The sequence below is a fragment of the Hemicordylus capensis genome, chromosome 2 (genome assembly GCF_027244095.1).
Source record: "Hemicordylus capensis ecotype Gifberg chromosome 2, rHemCap1.1.pri, whole genome shotgun sequence".
Classification (NCBI taxonomy): domain Eukaryota; kingdom Metazoa; phylum Chordata; class Lepidosauria; order Squamata; family Cordylidae; genus Hemicordylus; species Hemicordylus capensis.
Window position 1 is genome coordinate 217,491,830 of NC_069658.1, and position 19,034 is coordinate 217,510,863.

Genomic DNA, 19,034 nt, shown 5'->3' on the forward strand with positions numbered 1-19,034 from the left:
AGGGCTCTTCATGTGATCTTATTTAACTGATTCCCCCCACCCCAGGCCAATGCTAGAAAGAACTCTGAAATTCTCTTCAAAGTCTCCATATCACCTGAATCAACCAAATCAGCTAGATTTGGGTACAAATTGATTTGTACCCAAATCGATTCGCATATCCCTAGTCCAAAGACAACAAGTTATCTAAGACTTCTTGGCATGGATTGAACCTGGGGCTCCTTCTGGGCAAAGCCAGTGCTCTCTCACAGAGATACAGCCCCACCCTTGTGAGCCAAGGACAAAATTACCAAGCCTCATTCCTGGTCTTTCCTGGTAAGATTTCACTCCTTCTTCAGAGGCCAAAGACCCCAAGGCGGAGGGTGGGGGCAGAAACCCAACCCTTAGACCTGGTAACCCAACTTGCCTCAGCCATCTTCTGGGAAGCCTCTCCATCATTTCTGACCTCCCCATGGAAGAATTAGGACAAAGAAACACAGGAAGTTGCCTTCTACCAAGTCAGACCATGGTCCAACTAGCTTAATGTTGTCTACCCAGATTGGCAGAGGCGTCTCCAACGTTGCTGGCAGGAGTCTCTCTCAGCCCTGTCATGGAGATGCTGCCAGGGAAGGAACCTGGGACCTTCTATTCTGCATACAAGCATGCAGGTGCTCTCCCTGGGGTGTCCCCATCCCCTAAGGGGAATATCTTCCCGATACTTCAGTGCCCACATGTAGTCTCCCATTCAAATGCAAACCAGGGTGGTGGACCATGCTTAGCAAAGGGGACAATTCATGCCTGCTACCACAAGGCCAGTTCTCCTCCCAGGGGGTTCCCCAGACCCCAACTTGAAAACAGATGGATTGGTTCAAACCCAGAGGATTTGGCATCCTTCACTTTTTCACTTCCACACAAACACATGTGTGCACATATCCTTCCTCCTTCATCCCAATCACCACGGCTGTCCTTCTTCAATTCCCTGCTTGTCACCCTCAATTATCTTACCCTTTCAAATGGCAGCTTCTCTATAGCAACGGACATCTAGGGGAGCAAAGCTTTTCCCTCATCAATACTTTAAAATAAAGGGTGGGGGTGGAGAAAATAAACATCAGAGTGGCCATAGTTTACATACCAGGAGTCTTGATGAAAGCGGAATTTATGGCTGATGCTTGTTGACAAAAGCAAAACTCTCTGTATATCCTCAGAAGCACTCCTTATTATTCATTCACATCAGATAGACATAAAAGACTAGCCAGGACTCAGAGACAAAAGCGATTTTCAGCATGTGCTTTCTATCAGCTTCGGCTGATTCGACAGTTGCGCCCATTCCTTGAAGAGGATGACCTCAGAACAGTGGTGCAACAGCTGGTAACCTCCCGGCTTGACTACTGCAATGCACTCTACGTGGGGCTGCCTTTTACATAGTCCGGAAACTTCAGTTAGTTCAGAATGCGGCAGCCAGATTGGTCTCTGGGGTAACCCAGAGAGACCATATTGTGTCTGTTTTAAAACAGTTGCACTGGCTGCCGATATGTTTCCAGGCAAAATACAAAGTGCTGGTTATTACCTTTAAAGCCCTGGATGGCTTAGGTCCAGGTTACCTCAGAGAGCGCCTTCTTCTACATGATCCCCATCGCACGTTAAGGTCATCTAAGGAGGTCCATCTCCAGTTGCCACCGGTTCGTCTGGTGGCAACGCAGAGGCGGGCCTTCTCTATAGCTGCTCCTGGGCTGTGGGATATACTCCTGGCAGAAATTCATAATTTGAGATCATTCCTGTCCTTCAGGAGAGCCCTTAAAACCTATCTGTTTGGCTGGGCTTTACAAGGTTTTAAATGATTAACTAACTGTTTTAAATTGTTTTAAGTTGTTGCCCTGATTTCTGTTTAATTGGTTTAATTGTGTTTTAATAGTTTGATTTTAATTGTTAACTTGTTTTAATTGTTTTTATCGTGCTGTAAACCGCCCTGAGCCATTTTGGAAGGGCGGTATATAAATCCAATCCAATGCAATCCAATCCAATCCAATCAATCAATCAATCAATCAATCAATCAATCAATCAATGTGAGCAGAGCCCAGATACATTATAAAATAACAGAGTGCTCCTGAGCATGTGTGGTGTATTTTTTTCTTTCAACAATGAGACTGTTAGAAGAGAAGGCTTTGAGGGGCTATGAGAGCCATCTTCAAATATCGGAAGGGCTGTCATATAGAAGAAGGAGCAGTCTTGTTCTCTGTTGCTCCTGAGGACTAGAACCATGGGGTTGAAATTACAGGACAAGCAGAATTAGGCTGTATTTTAGGCAACATTTCCTAACTGTAAGAGCTGTGGGACAGTGGCGCATAGGAAGCAGCCTTATACTGAGTCAGTGTGGCCATTAGTGTGTGTGGGAGCTACTGGCTTGTCTCCGGAGGAGCGCGGATTGTGCCTGAAAAAGCCCTAACTCAGAGCCACAGTGTCAACTTCACCTTTATTTCTGCCTTCCATTTCTTGCCGGAGGATCTGTTCCGGCTGAAAGTCCGCAGCCAGCAGTTTGCCAAGTGAGCTGCTGTGCGGAGGCGGTGCCAGGTTATCACCCTGCAACCAGCCTGAACTACAACTCCCTGGGCTCCCTTCTGGTGCCTCAAAGGGCTGGGCTCCTGAAAGGCCGCTGCAGGGCTTTCTCACATTGGGGGCTAAAACCTGCAGGTTAGGGCCCCCATTCAGGGTGGGGTGGTCATATGAATAGCCCTGTTGGATCAGATCCCAGATGCCTCTGGGAAGCCCACAGGCAAGAGCTGAGGGCCTGCCCTCTCTCCTGCTGTTGCTCCCCTCCAACTGGTTTTGAGAGGCATCTTGCCTCTGAGGCCGGAGGTGGCTTATAGCCCTCAGACTAGCAGCCATTGATAGACCTGTCCTCCATGACTTTGTCTAAGCCCCTTGTAAAGCCATCTAGGCTGGTGGTGGCTGTCATCACATCTTGTGGCAGGGAATTCCATAGATTAACTATATGCTGTGTGAAAAAGTGCTGCCTTTTGTCGATCCTAAATTTCCTGGCCTTCAGTTTCAGGGGATGACCCCTGGATCTAGTGTTGTGAGAGAGGGAGAACAATTTCTCTCTGTCCACTCTCTCCACTCCAAGCATAATTTTATACACCTCAGTCATGTCTCCCTTTAGTCACCTCTTTTCCAAGGTAAAGAGCCCAGATGCTGTAGTCTAGCCTCATAAGGAAGGTGCTCCAGGCCCCTGATCATCTTGGTTGCCCTCTTCTGCACCTTCTCCAGTTCTACAATATCCTTCTTAAGATACGGTCCATGTTGAAAGGTTCTAACTCACAACCTTGAGTTCAGCTAACCAGACAACCCCCTCTTCACTATCACTATCACTATCACTATCACTATCACTATCTTAGTGTAGTGGTTAGAGTGTTGGACTAGGACCGGGAAGGCCCAGGTTCGAATCTCCATTCAACCATGAAACACACTGGGTGACTCTGGGCCAGTCATGTATCTTTGAGCCTAACCTACGTCACAGGGTTGTTATGAAGATGAAAATAAGCATGTACACCTGAGCTCCTCGGAGGAAAAGTGGGCTATAAATGTAAATAAAAAATAAAATAAATAAATTTATTATTTATTTGTCTATGTAAACAGTTTTGAGACTTCTATTGATAAGGGGAAGGGCCCCTGTAGCCAGAGAGGGGCCCCTGTAAGTCTGTTAGGTCCAGAGTTTGAAATGCCCTAGCTGCTCCCCTAAATTCCTGATCCATCAAGCCGATCGTGACTGTTGGCTTGACATGATGCTGGCCACCCTCTGCAGTGGCAGCATGACGCGAGAATGATTGAGATCGGGCCAATAATTCAGCCCATGTGCACAGCCCTATTGAAGCACACCCTCTGTTCTCGAAGAATGCCTCTCTAAGTCTAAGTCGAGCACTTCTCGCATTCAGTTGCCCGTCACGGCAAACGCGGCTCCAGTTTCGCCTCTCTCTCCACAACAAACTCCAGCACTGCTGGCAAAAGAAGGATGGGAAGTTTATCGCTGCCAATTAGGATAATGTGCCGTTTCCCTTCACACAATCTGCTTAGCAAAGACGAATCGCCGAGGCTGCACATGAGAAGAAAGAGTGGAAGGCAGGACACAAGGAGAATATCTGGATGCATGTGTGTGTGTGTGAGAGGGAAAGAGAGTTTGCATGTGTGTGTATTTGAGGGGCAAGCCAGGAAATCAAGACACCTCTTGCCTGTTGTTGTTGTTTTAAAAACATCTACTGAAATTATAGATATCTCTTAAAATCAATAGATTTGGTGATTGGCTTCCCTCCCTGGCTCTGTGAAGAGACTGCCTCTGAAAGGAGAGGAGAGCTGGTGTTGTGGTAGCAAGCATGACTTGTCCCCATAGCTAAGCAGGGTCTGCCCTGGTTGCATCTGAATGGGAGACTTGATGTGCGAGCACTGCAAGATATTCCCCTCAGGGGATGAAGCCGCTCTGGGAAGAGCAGAAGGTTTCAAGTTCCCTCCCTGGCTTCTCCAAGATAGTGGTCTGTGATAGTGGTCTGTTGTCTTCACAGTCTGTGAAGACAATACTGAGCTAGATAGGCCAATGTTTCTAAATGGTATGTTCCTAAATGGTATGTTCCTATGTTCCTAAACGGTTTTTTCATGGGCAGGATGCTTGTGCATATGCATATTATGAAGCACATTCCCTACGTTTCTTAAGATTTCCAGCTAGTTGGATTCTGGCTTCCTGGGGAAGAGAGATCACTGGAGATTGATGGTGTCTTGGAAATATCTGGTTGATTTACAACTACACAGAACTGATCATTAGATTGAGTTGGAATAGCAGAACCCTCCTGCAGAGTCAACAGCAGGTTACATCAGCTCTGAGAGACCTCAAGGTGCTTCAACTCTTCATCCAGCATCTCAGTTTTGGCCTCCCCAAAGCTCAGGCTGTGTCGGTCTCACACATCGCCTGAAATGGCTTGTTTCGTTCCATGAACCAAGCACAAACCTGGCTGGGGAGGGGGAAGGAAGGAACATAGGAACATAGGAAGCTGCCATTTACTGAGTCAGACCATTGGTCTATCTAGCTCAGTATTGTCTTCACAGACTGGCAGCGGCTTCTCCAAGGTTGCAGGAAGGAATCTCTCTCAGCCCGATCTTGGAGATCCTGCCAGGGAGGGAACTTGAAACCTTCTGCTCTTCCTAGAGTGGCTCCATCCCCTAAGGGGAATATTTTACAGTGCTCACCCTTCTAGTCTCCCATTCATATGCAACCAGGGTGGACCCTGCTTAGCTAAGGGGACAAGTCATGCTTGCTGCCACCAGACCAGCTCTTCTCTGGTGATCCCAGTTCGACACTCTTGCATCAGCCCCACCCATCAGTAGAAGGATACATGTGTCTTATAAGACTCTTGATGGATTCTTGATGGACCCTTTCAGAGTTCATTATTGCCCCATTCAGCAGCATCCTCTGACCTCTCAGATGAGCAGTTTTACCAATGAGCCCCTGGTGGCGCAGTGGTAAAACTGCTGCCCTGTAACCAGAAGGTTACAAGTTCGATCCTGACCAGGGGCTCAAGGTTGACTCAGCCTTCCATCCTTCCGAGGTCGGTAAAATGAGTACCCAGAATGTTGGGGGCAATATGCTAGATCATTGTAAACCGCTTAGAGAGCTCCGGCTATAGAGCGGTATATAAATGTAAGTGCTATTGCTATTGCTATTGCTATTGCTATCAGCAGTTCCCAACCTTGGGTCCCTAGATGTTGTTGGACCACTACTTGCATCATCCCCTCCCACTGCAGCTAGGGATGATGGGAGTTGTAGTCCAACAATATATAGGAATCCAAGGTTGGGAACCTTCTCTGAGAGTATTAGGCAGTGTTGTGCCTGCTAAGAGAGTTGGCCCGCAAACATTCATCACCATCGCCCCAAACTGCTGAAATAGTTGCTCACAGGGAGCTCTCCCTGGTGCTGAAAATGGCCCTGACCTGCCTGTTACTGACTGTGGGACAGGACAGTTTCAGATAGCCCTGGAGTATGGCCATGGTTTGGCCTCCAGCTGATGCACTGGACCCCCTGATGTCCCTGAGATGCACCCCCAAGCTTAGCACCAAATGGAGAGGAGGTTGAGGTGCTCAGCATCAGCCCTTCCTTACCTCCCTTTCAATGAAGTAGGGGGAAATGCAGGAGTAGTGGCAGGCAGGCATTCTTCCTCCTTATTCTCTTGGCGGGTGGGAAAAGGAGGTGCTGCCGCCACCACAACACAACCATATTGGAATGGGGCACAAGCCGACTGGCACCCAGCTTGGATGCCCCAGCATTACAAGAAACTGCTTTGAAACAGGCTGGGTCCACACAACACAAAAACTACTTGCAAAGTTGGTAATCAACTTTTCCTGATGGTTCATTGGGTGTCTGGTGGTTATAGGCCACCTCCAGCCTCAGGGGCATGATGCCTCTGAATACCAGTTGCAGGGGAGCCACAGCAGGAGAAAGAGGGCATTGCCCTCTCCTCTTGCCCGTGGGCTTCTCAGAGGCATCAGATGGGCCACAGAGTGAAACAGGATGCTGTTTTTTTGTGGTCTTGTGGTAGCAAGCATGACTTGTCCCCTTAGCTAAGCAGGGTTCACCCTGGTTGCATATGAAAGGGAGACTAGAAGTGTGAGCACTGTAAAATATTCCCCTCAGGGGATGGAGCCTCTCTGGGAAGAGCATCTAGGTTCGAAGTTCCCTCTCTGGCATCTCCAAGATAGGGCTGAGAAATAGTCCTGCCTGCAACCTTGGAGAAGCCACTGCCAGTCTGTGAAGACCATACTGAGCTAGATAGATAGACCAATGGTCTGACTCAGTATCTTTCTTTCTTTCTTTCTTTCTTTCTTTCTTTCTTTCTTTCTTTCTTTCTTTCTTTCTTTCTATCTAATTTGTACACCACCCCAAACTTTCGTCTCTGGGCAGTTAACGATAGCATAAAACAAGTTAAAAACATATACAAAAAACCTTAAAACAATGTAACAATTTCAAAATAAACCAGAGATTAAAACCTAAAAAATTTAGGAAGCTGAGAAAGCTTGGGCGAAAAGATGGGTTTTCAGGTGTTTTCTGAAAATTGCCAGAGATGGGGAGGATCGTATCTCAGCAGGGAGCGCATTCCACAGTCTCGGGGCAGCGACCGAGAAGGCCCGTCACTGTGTAGCTCCATATATGGCAGCTTCCTATGTTCCTGTGTTCTGACTAGATAGGCCTTGGGCCTGATCCAGCAGGGCTGTTCTTATGTCTGTACCCACACCAAAGCAGGAACTGGAGCTTCACTCAGGGGATCAGACTAAGATGTGTAACCAAGACTTGAGTTGGCTTGTCAAACCAAATGCAGCTCACCCGGAGACACATATGATGTCTGGACCCATGCTTTTCATGAACCTCTGGTGTCATCTTTTCCTTACTGGCCCTGGGTATTTCTCTGCGTTCAGTGCCCTCTGCTATCATTGTATCTTTCGTGCTTCAATCTACAGTTTAATTAGCTTCAGTTAAACTTTTGCATCTGCGGTTCCTACTAGATTGGCACTGCTCACTGGGGTGAAATCGACATCAGATCTACAACATCCAAACCAATAAAAAAACTTCTTTTAAAAAAAGCAATTATGATGTGAGCGTATTTAATGATTGCACCAAGAGTCTTGTTGTGTGTGTTGTTCCGCTCTGCACATTGGTAAAACCCTGCCAACAGCCGGCCATTCAAATAAATGTTAGTGGTACTAGTGCATGAGTGTGTCGTGAACAAAGCAGGAGGGATAATGATTAAGGAACTGAAAGCTGTCACACACTGTGCCTGAACAGCCCTCTGTGCAATATTGGGAATTTTAAAAAGAATGAGAGAATCCTAGGAACATAGGAAGCTGCCATATACTGAGTCAGACCCTTTGTCCAGCTAGCTCAGTTTTGTCTACACAGACTGGCAGTGGCTTCTCCACGGTTGCAGCCAGGAGTTTCCCTCAGCCTTGTCTTGGAGATGCTGCCTGCCAGGGAGGGAACTTGGAACCTTCTGCATGCAAGCATTATTATTATTATTTATTTACACAGTCAGACAGGTGTTATTGACTGGTTTGTTTTATCCAGACATCGAGTCCTTCCCAAGGACCTGGGATGCCAGAATTTTATTGTCAATGGTTATATATATCGTCGCAGAATATAGGCTGTTCCCAGTAAAGCTGCTTTTTGTAATTGGCTGATGGTGATTTCTGTGGCCTCTATGGTGTTGAGGTGCTCTTCAAGGTCTTTTGGAACTGCACCCAGGGCGCCAATTACCACTGGGATTATTTGGGTCTTTTTCTGCCCCAGCCTTTCCATTTCAATTTGTAGATCTTTGTATTTGGTGATTTTTTCTATTTCTTTGTCTTCTATTTTGCTATCCCCTGGTATTGCTATGTCGATTATTTTAACTTGTTTTTCTTTCTTCTCGACTACAGTTATTTATATCTGGTGCATTGTGTGGCAGATGTTTGTCTGTTTGTAGTCGGAAGTCCCATAATATTTTTACATCTTCATTTTCTACCACTTTTTCAATTTTATGGTCCCACCAATTTTTGGCTACAGGTAGCTGGTATTTTTGCAGATGTTCCAGTGTATCATCCCTGCTACCTTGTCATGCCTTTGTTTGTAGTCAGTCTGTGCAATCTTTTTACAAAGATTGTAAAAAGTCAGTTTGTAGTCAGTCTGTGCAATCTTTACAAAGCTGATTAGGTGGTCTACTGTTTCATCTGCTTCTTTACAAAGGTGGCACTTGCTGTTTGTTGTGGATTTTTCGACTTTGGCTCTTATTGCATTTGTTTTTAGTGCCTTTTCTTGCGCAGCCAGTATTAAACCCTCTGTTTCTTCCTTCAAGTTGCCATTCTTAAGCCATTGCCAGCTCTTGGTGATGTCTGATTTTCCACTTATATTGTGCAAATATTGACCATACAGTGGCTTATTTTTCCATTTTTCTGCTCGCTTCTTGGCTTGTTCTTTCTTGTAGGCCTGCTTTCTTTCATTGGTGTTGAATAGTTTCTCGTTATTGACCTTCTTAAGTGCATCTTCTTCACTGTCCTTGATATATTCTTCAAGGCCTCTTTTCTCCTCCTCTATTGTTTGATGGACTTGCAGCATTCCTCTTCCACCTGAGCTGCGAGGGAGGTAGAGCCTATCGACATCACTGCGGGGGTGCAGAGCATGATTGATGGTCATTATTTTCCTGGTCTTACGATCTAGCGTCTCTAGCTCTGCCTGGGTCCAGTCTATTATTCCTGCAGTGTATCTGATAACAGGTATAGCCCAGGTGTTTATGGCTTGTATGGTGTTCCCACCATTGAGTTTGGACTTTAGGATTTTTCTAACTCTCCTGATGTATTCACTTCCAATTTTTCTTTTAACTTCAGTGTGTGCGATGTTATCAGCCTGGAGAATGCCCAAGTATTTGTAATGTTCTTTCTCTTCCAGGTTCTTGATGTTGCTTCCATTGGGCAGTTCTATTCCTTCTGTTTTTCTTATTTTCCCTCTGTTCATTATTAATGCAGCACACTTGTCTAGTCCAAACTCCATTGCTATATCACTACTGAATATACGGACAGTGTTTAGCAGTGATTCGATTTCTGACTGGGACTTTCCATATAACTTCAGATCGTTCATGTACAGCAGATGGTTGATTTTACTTGATGTTTTAGATGTTTGGTATCCGAGGCCTGTTTTGTTTAGTATTTGTGAAAGTGGGGTCATGGCGATTACAAACAACAGAGGGGATAGTGAGTCCCCTTGGAAAATACCTCTTCTAATGCTAACCTGTCCAAGTGTCTCACCATTGATTGTTAACCGTGTACTCCACATGCTCATTGCTTTTTAAAATAAATATCTGAATGTTTTTGCTGACACCAGTTGTTTCTAAACATTTTAGTATCCATGTGTGAGGCAATGAATCGAAGGCTTTCTTGTAGTCAATCCAGGCAACACTTAGATTGGTTTTTCTTCTCTTGTAATTTTCTAAAATCATTTTGTCAATCAGCAGCTGGTCTTTTGTGCCTCTGGTGTTTGGGCAATTTCCTTTCTGTTCAACTGGAAGCTGTTTGTTAGTTAATAAGTGTTGCATCACTTCATCTGCTATTCTTCCAGTTTAATAATTTGAACATGGTTGGCAGACAGGTTATCGGTCTATAATTACTTGGAACTGCACCTTTTGCTGGGTCTTTCATTATGAGATGAGTTTTTCCGGTTGTTAGCCATTGTTCAATATCGCAATAGTATAAAACAAGTTAAAATATATACAAAAACTTAAAACAATTTAACAATTTAAAAATCAGCCATGAATTAAAACCTTAAAATTGAAAGAACAGAAAAAGCTTGGGTGAAGAGGTGGGTTTTCAAATGCTTTCTAAAAACTGTCAGAGATGGGGAGGATTGTATCTCAGCAGGGAGCGCATTCCATAGTCTCAGGGCAGCAACTGAGAAGGCCCGTCTCTGTGTGGCCACCAGACGAGCTGGCAGCAACTGGAGATGGACCTCTCTGGACGACCTCAATGGGCGGTGGGGATCATAATGAAGAAGACGTTCTCTTAAATACCCAGGGCCTAAGCCATTTAGGGCTTTATAAGTTATGACAAGCACTTTGTATTTTGCCCGGAAACCTATTGGCAGCCAGTGTAACTCTATCAACAAATGAGTGATGTGGGTTCTCTGAGATGACCCAGAGACCAACCTGGCCACTGCATTCTGTACCAACTGAAGCTTTTGGACTACATACAAAGGCAGCCCCACATAGAGTGCATTGCAGAAGTCAAGTCTGGAGGTTACCAACATATGTACCACTGTTTTGAGGTCATTCACCTCAAGAAATGGATGCAGCTGGCGTATCAACCAGAGCTGATAGAAAGCACCCCTGGCCACTGCCTCAACCTGAGAAACCAGGGAGAGGTGTGGATCCAGAAGTACTCCCAGACTGCGAACCTGTTCCTTTTGGGGAAGTGTGACCCTATCCAGAACAGCGAGATCAAAATCGTCTCTAGAGTTCTGACCTTGCACAATAAGTACCTCCATCTTATCTGGATTCAGTTTCAGTTTATTCTCCCTCATCCAGCCCATTACTGCTTCCAGGCAAGCATTTAGGGAAGTTATGCCATCTCCTGAAGAAGTTGACATGGAGAAGTAGATCTGGGTGTCATCAGCAAACCCATCCCAGTGGTTTCATGTAGATCAGGGATGTCAAACTGTGGCCCTCCAGCTGTTTTTGGACTACAACTCCCATAATCCCCAGCCACAGTGGCCAATAGCCAGGGATGATGGGAGTTGTAGGCCAACATCTGCAGAAGGGCCACAGTTTGACATCCCTGATGTAGATGTTAAAGAGCATTGGAGAAAGTATGGAGCCACCATACTTAAGCTCAGGTTTTGAAGAGCAACAGTCTCCAACCAATACCATCTGGAATCCGAGAGGTAGGAGTGGAACCACTGTAAAACAGTGCCTCCCACCCGCAACACCCTCAGACGTTCCAGAAGGATACTATGGTCGACAGTATCGAAAGCCACCGAAAGATCCAAAAGGACCAACAGAGTCACACTTCCTCTGTCAATTGCCAGTTGGAGATCATCCATCAGGCTGACCAAGGCAGTCTCCACCCCGTAGCCCGCCCGAAAACCAGTTTGAAATGGGTCTAGATAATCAGTTTCCTCCAAGACTGCCTGGAGCTGAGAGGCCACCACCTTCTCAATTACCTTGCCCAACCATGGGAGGTTGGAAATAGGCCTATAGTTGCTTAACTCTGAGGGATCTAATTCAGGCTTCTTAAGAAGAGGTCTAATAATTGCCTCCTTAAGACAAGGATGCATCCTGCCCTCCTTCAAAGAAGCATTTATGATTTCTACCAGGCCTCCTACAACAGCCTCCCTGCTAGATAGAACAAGCCATTATTACATTTATATCCCGCTCTTCCTCCAAGGAGCCCAGAGCGGTATACTACATACTTGAGTTTCTCCTCACAACAACCCTGTGAAGTAGGTTAGGCTGAGAGAGAAGTGACTGGCCCAGAGTTACCAGCTAGTATCATGGCTGAATGGGGATTTGAACTCGGGTCTCCCTGGTCCTAGTCCAGCACTCTAACTGCTACACCATGCTGGCTGTTCCCAGAGCAGCCTCATCCTCTGAGGGGAATACCTTACAGTGCTCACATGTGGTCTCTCATTCAAATGTGGGTAGACCCTGCTTAGCAAAGGGAACAATTCATGCCTGCTACCACAAGACCAGCTCTCTTCTTGCAATTGTATTTGGTGCTAGGCCTGCACAGCCTAAAAATGTCGGATCTGATCTGATTCGACCCGACAGAGAAATTGTTGGGAGGACCGACACGGCCCTCGCAAAAGTGTCGGATTGGAAATCCCACATTTCCCAACATTTGTTGAAAGTTGAAGGGCTTTCCCCTTAATCTGTGACATGGCAACTGGCCAAATGGCAACCAGACTTCCTCTCAGCTGGGTGGTGTTGGCGTTGCCATTTAATTTTCAAATGGCCCACCCAGTGCCTTGGTGCTGAGAGGTGGCATGCTGACCATTTAACTTGGGTCCAGCCAGCATGTCCAAACTCTTGCAGCATTTCTCTAGGAAAGGAGGGATTTTAATTGGAGTTCCGACTGACAGGGGTCCCTCCTTTTGTGGCCAAACAGCTTGTTGGATGGACACGAGTGCACAATTACAATACAATACAATGCAACTACAGGTTGAGTAGCCCTAATCCGGACATTCGAAATCTGGAATGCTCCAAAATCCGGAAACATTATTGCATTGAAAATTGTCTCACAATTAGTTTTCATTATTTTTACAGCAACCTGTAGTTATCATAAATTCAATGCTTATTTGTTTTTATACTTTAAATAAAACCTAAAAAAAATACAGTGTACAGTAACCTTTTGTGTTTAGGCTTGGATCCCATGTCCAAGATATCTCATTACAGCAGGCAAATTTTGTTATAGAACTAGACCTACATGCGAGGGGAAAAAATTACAGTATACAAATATTCCAAAATCCAGAAATATCCAAAATCCAGAACACTTCTGGTCCCAGTCAATTCAGATAAGGGATACTCAACCTGTAATATTTATATACCGCTTTTCAAAAAAATAAAGTTCCCAATTTTTTTTTACAAAGATATGAACAAACAGTCAGTCAGTCAATCAATCAATCAATCAATCAATCAATCAATCAAACAAACAAACAAACAAACAAACATGCTCCCTGTCCCCAAAGTGCTCACAATCTAAAGAAGAAACATAAGACAGACACCAGCAAGAGCCACTGGAAGGATGCTGTGCTGGGGGTGGATAGGGCCAGTTGCTTCCCCCCTGCTCAATAAAGAGAATCTCTTTACAAAGGTGCCTCTTTGCTCAGTTAGTTGGGACCTTGGAGGTCTTCTAGTCCAATCCCCTGCTCAGTGCGGAAACTGCAACATCATCCCTGAGAGATGACCATTGAGCCTCTTTGTGAAAACTTCCAGGGGAGGAGAGCCCACCATTATTTTATTTAATGTATTTTTATTGTTAAATTTATACCCCACCTTTCATCAAGAAAATCCCAAGGTGGCTCACAATACAATTTAAAAATATGATTATAAAAAAAGACACATTAAAATATTGAGCTAAAAATGTAAAAACAAATTGATTTTTTTTTTTAAAAAAAAATTTAAAACACAAGCATAAAAACAGTACAAATTATAAGAAGGAGACTGTCCCACTGTCTCTTAGAGTTAGGAAATTCCTCCTGATCTCTAGCCCAAATGTAATGTCATGTAATCGCTGCGTAATTTCAATCCCTTGGTTCAAAACCTGGCCTCAGGGCAAGAGAAATCAAGCCTGCTCCTCCTTCTATGTGGCAACATAGCTTTTTAAAAATAGCTTAAAAAAAAAAAAAAGCTCTTCTATCTCCCCTGAGTCTTCTCTTCTCTGGGTGAAACATTCAAGGGCTTGGTTTCCAGACCCCTCACTGTAGAAACATTGGAAGCTGTGGTATGCTGAAGCTGCCTTCTCCTGAGAGAGACCCTTGGTCCAGCTAGCTCAGTATTGTCTACACAGACTGGCAGTGGCTTCTCCAAGGTTGCAAGCAGCCATCTCACTCTCAGCCCTACCTTGGAGATGCCAAGGGAATGTGGAACCTTCTGCATGCAAGCAGGCAGGTACTTTTCCCAGAGCGGCCCCATCCCCTCAGGGTGATACAGGAGGACCTCGTTAATTGCAGGTCCAGCACTTTCAGTTCTGCGTTTCCGTGGTCGGGTAATTAGCACTCAACCTCAATAAAAACGAAACAAGAGGGAAGGGTTAAACCCACGTATCCATGGGTTGGGGGTAGCCAGAAACGACCTTGGAGTTTTGTGTTTGGGAGCCATTTTATGGCCCATTTGGTTGAAAAAATAGGTCAAAACCCACGATTCTTGGCTGATTTTCGGATCAGCATGGTAGGGCACTATTGGGGGTGATTGGGAGGAAGGGGGCATAAACCACAATTTCTGGCCCATTTCTGGCCATTCTGAGCAGTCCAGGAACCTAATCCCCCGATTGGCATAGCCCTAATGCCCTGTTATTCGTGGATTCACTATATGCGGACCGCAGCGAATACTGGGATTCTCCTGTACCTTACAGTGTGCACATATTGAGCTGGGTCTCACGATCAGTGAGACCCGGTTTGTGAGAGTGCGTGAGGAGAGCGGGCTAAGCCCGCTCTCCCCGTACACAAGCAGGATGGGAACCCTGGGCGGCTGGATCGGCCGCCCACACGATTGCTGGCTCTGTGACGGAGCCAGCGGGGGTTGGGGGGAGTATTTTTTTTTAACATTTATATCCCGCTCTTCCTCCAAGGAACCCAGAGCGGTGTACTACATACTTAAGTTTCTCTTTCACAACAACCCTGTGAAGTAGGTTAGGCTGAGAGAGAAGTGACTGGCCCAGAGTCACCCAGCTAGTTTTATGGCTGAATGGGGATTTGAACTCGGGTCTCCCCGGTCCTAGTCCAGCACTCTTACCACTACACCACGCTGGCTCATCAGCCTCCGGAACCTCTAGCATGCCCTGCGCGAATGTGCAGGGCATGCTGGTGAGACCCCCGGAGCCAGGAGGTGGATTTTTGCCTCCACTCCGGGGGTCTCCTCATGAGTAGCCATGGCACGGAGCCATGCCATGGCTACTCACAATTTTTTAAAAAAAACTGGGTTTGGGGAGTGCTTGGTCCACAAACCCAGTTTTAGGGGAGGGGTACTTAGGTGGGTTAACTGCCTGCGAGCCCGGTGGCTCCCGTGATTAGGCAAAATCAGGCTAGACTCCCCTAGCCCGATTTTGCCTGATCGTGGGAATAGCCTCATTATCTCCCATGCATATGCAACCAGGGCAGACACTACTTAGCAATAGGGGTGTGCACAAAACCAGCTGGCCCAGTTTGGTTCGAGGCCGAATCAGCTTCGAACCCAACCATGCCAGTTTGGTCCGGCACTCCCTCGAACCCCCCCCCCGGTTTGGTTTGGGTTCAGGGGGTTCACGGACCGCAAATATTATTATTATTTTACCTTCTACTTCCCTCGGGGGAGTTCCTGGAGGGGGTGGGGGTGTATGTGTGTGTCCGTGGAGGTTTTCCCTCCCTCCACCGACCTTCTAAATCACCCCTCACCCCGTTTTGGGCGCTCTCCGGCCAGTTTTCGGCCGTCACCAGGTGGCCCAGAGGCCATGTTGGGGGCTGGGCACCTGCACACATGGCTCAGAGGTTTGGTTCGAGGGTTGAACCGTCGAAGCCCCAAACCAAAACCTCAAACCTCAAACCCCCAAACCTGTCTGCACATCCCTACTTAGCACGGGGACAAGCCATGCTTGCTACAACAAGGCCATCTTGTTTGCCCTCCTCTGAGCTCACCCCAGTTTATCCTTCTTAAAATCTGGGGCCTCAAACTGGAGACAGAATTCCAAGTGAGTCAGACCAGTGCAGAGAAGAGTATCATTCTTCTGTTACCCCTGGAGTGGAATGGTGAGAGATTGGGTAATGGAGGGTTCTTAATGCCTCCGTTCCCGCTTGGATACAAGCCCAGAGGATTCCGAACTCTCTAATATGTGGAGACATTCTGATGAGGACAACTTTGCAAGCACCCCATGGGCTAACATTCCCCGGAGATGGGACTCCTATAAAGCTACAGAAACAGCCCAGCTGTAAGCTACTTAATTATCTATCTATCTATCTATCTATCTATCTATCTATCTATCTATCTATCTATCAAACTTTCATACCGCCCAAACTTTCATCTCTGGGCAGTTAACATAAAACAATTAAAACAGATATAAAAAGTTAAAACAATTCAACAATTTAAAATCAACCATAAAATTATAACAGACAATTTTAAAAAGCTGGGAAAGCTTAAGTGAAAAGATGGGTTTTCAGATTTTTTTCAAAAATTGCCAGAGATGGGGAGGATCGTATCGACTTTGTATCGTACTTACGATCGTCAGTACGATACGATCGTATGCACGAGCGTATCGTACTTACCTCCGAACATGACCCCGTGGGAGCACCTACCTCGTACCTCTGCTTTTTTCTTGTCAAGGGAGACCCGTCCTCCTTCCAGGCCTGCAGCCCCAAGGTCATGTGGGGCCACCCAGCTTGTCCAGCCATGGCATGGGAAGCAGCCCGAGTGACAACGTTCCACTAATGGAAACTAATTGCAAATCATTTCTGCTCATTGTTTACCCAGGAATGATTTAAGTACATTTCAGGCTAGACTGAGCATCTCCAGGCACGCTGTTGGGCTGCTTCCACCCCTCCCACACACAAGCCTCCTTCTGCTGTAATGATCTTGTTCCTTGTCACCCCAGTGCTGCAGAGAGAGGCAGAGAGAGAGAGAGAGAGAGAGAGAGAGAGAAAGATGCTCGCTTAATAGGGCTCATCCATAAAAGACGCGGAATCTATGTGATTTGCTGGGGAGATTGCAGAGAGGCAAATGAGGTCCTTCCGAGGCGGGTTGCACTTTATAAACCTGCATCGGGTGAGGCCGCAAAACATGTTTGCGGCACAAGTGTCAGGGACGCAAAGCCACTTCCTGGCCGGCCTTTCTGGCCTGAGCAACTGGGTCTACCCGTGTTGCCGGTGTCTTGCTTTGTCCTGGGAGCACAGACCATGCATAGGAGGCGGGGAAGGGTCTGCAGGTCTACGGGTCCCAGCCTGGGTTGCAAGTTATGAAGTTTAAAAAAGAAAGGCTAAATTGTAGACTTGCGATTGGATGCTCCTTGGGGCAGGGACCTGTGTTTTTGGCTAACGTTACTCTTCAAAGTGCCACATACATATCCAGCAGGACAGAAATATAATCAATAACAACAGAATGAGTGAAAAAGAGGGCCTTTCATTTAACTTACACGACTCTCGTCTTCAAATATCTGAAGAGCTGCCGTGTAGAAGGATTTGTTCTCTGTAGCTCCAGAGGGCAGGCCTGGAATCAATGGGTTGAAATGACAAGGGAGCAGATTTAGGCTAGACAGTAGGAAGAATGTCCTGACTGTAAGAGCTGTTGGACAGTGGAACAGTCTGCCTCATGCAGTGGTGGGCTCTCCTTCTTCGCTGGAGATTTTCAAACAGAAGCAAAACAGCCATCTGTCTGGGCAGCATTGAAAAGAAAGGGGTTTGGGCTCAAACACCTCCAAGGTCCAGGATATTCACACATTACTTTCAAGACTTGTGCAACCTGTGTGCAGTGTATGCATAGACAAATCTGTATGCATGCAGAGTTATTCACACTGTACGTTCAACACATGCACAGTAGTTCATGCTCTATCTTTATTGTGCAATTGAGGTGGTCGTGTTTTCAAAACGAACGCGTGCCTTGTCATTCACACAAACACTTGCACAAGTGTACAGACACCTGTATGTAAACACAACATGGTTTCTGAAATCGTGTTGTGTGCACATACAGATGTCTGTACACATGCGCACAGGTTTGTGTGAATGACAAGGCAAACATCCGTTTTAGAAGTGCATACTTCCTTGAGCATGAGGGGATCACAGTGAGACGTGGTGTGTCGATTTGCGACATGATGCTCCATTTCCAGGAGCAAACACCTGCTCCGCTGCCAAACCTGTTCCCAAGGAGGACAGGAAAGGCACGGCATTGTGGTTTGCTAGCTGATGGCCATGATCCAAACGACTCTATGCAAGCGGAGTACTCTCTTGATGCCTGGGAGGAGGAGACATTTTACCAGGGTAGCAGCTCCTTTAGAATGGTAGGATATTGCCCGGAGGACCCTGAACTTGAGGCATTTCCAGGGGACATATGGTGGCGGCCACTAGAAGGCAGAGCTGAAAAGCCCCTGTGCATGGACAGACCTTTGCACCCAGTGATTTAGATTCCCACAATCACATCAGAATTCTAGAAACACTGGAAGCTGCCTTCTACTGAGTCAGACCCTTAGTCCAGCTAGCTCAGTATTGTCTGCACTGACTGGTAGCAGCGCTCCCTCAGTATTGCTTGCACTGACTGGTAGCAGCGCTCCAATTTTTCAGGCAGGAGTCTTTCCCAGCCTTACCTGGAGATGCAGCCAGGGAGTGAACCTGGGACCTCCTACAGGCAAAACAGTTGCTCTGTCATGTCTCAGTGCTAGGCAATTTACTGGACCGGTCTCACGATCAGTGAGACCCGATTTCCTGGGGTGAGCGGGCAGGGAGCCCTGGGTGGCCGGATCGGCCGCTCACACGATGGCCGGCTCTGTGACAGAGCCAGCAAGGGGTGGGGGGAGCAGGGGCCGTGCGGCCCCCGCAAGCCCCAGTATGCCCTGCGCAAGCGCGCAGGGCATACTCGGGAGACCCCCGGAGCCGGGAGGCAGTTTTTCGCCTTCCGGCCGGGGGTCTACTCATGAGTAGGCGCGGGGCGAAGGCACGGCGCGGCTACTCACAATAGTAAAAAGCAGGTTTGCTGGAGCGCTCGCGCCGCACACCTGCTTTTTACCAGGGGTTCTCGAGCGGGTTACCCGCTCAAGAACCACGGGCTCGGCTGTGAGCCTGATGGTTCTTACGGTCAACAAAAATTGAGCTAGCCTCTGCGAGCCCGATATTT

At 46.8% G+C, this 19,034-nt stretch overlaps 1 protein-coding gene across 1 annotated transcript in view; it reads right to left on the bottom strand.

Moving 5' to 3' along the window:
• Positions 1–16,739, bottom strand: part of SEMA6B (semaphorin 6B) — a 261,480-nt gene extending 244,741 nt beyond the window's left edge. The window contains exon 1 of the mRNA XM_053294577.1: positions 16,511–16,739. The gene's annotated coding sequence lies outside the window, so the exon portion shown is untranslated. The remainder of the gene's footprint in view (positions 1–16,510) is intronic.
• Positions 16,740–19,034: the final 2,295 nt, after the last annotated feature.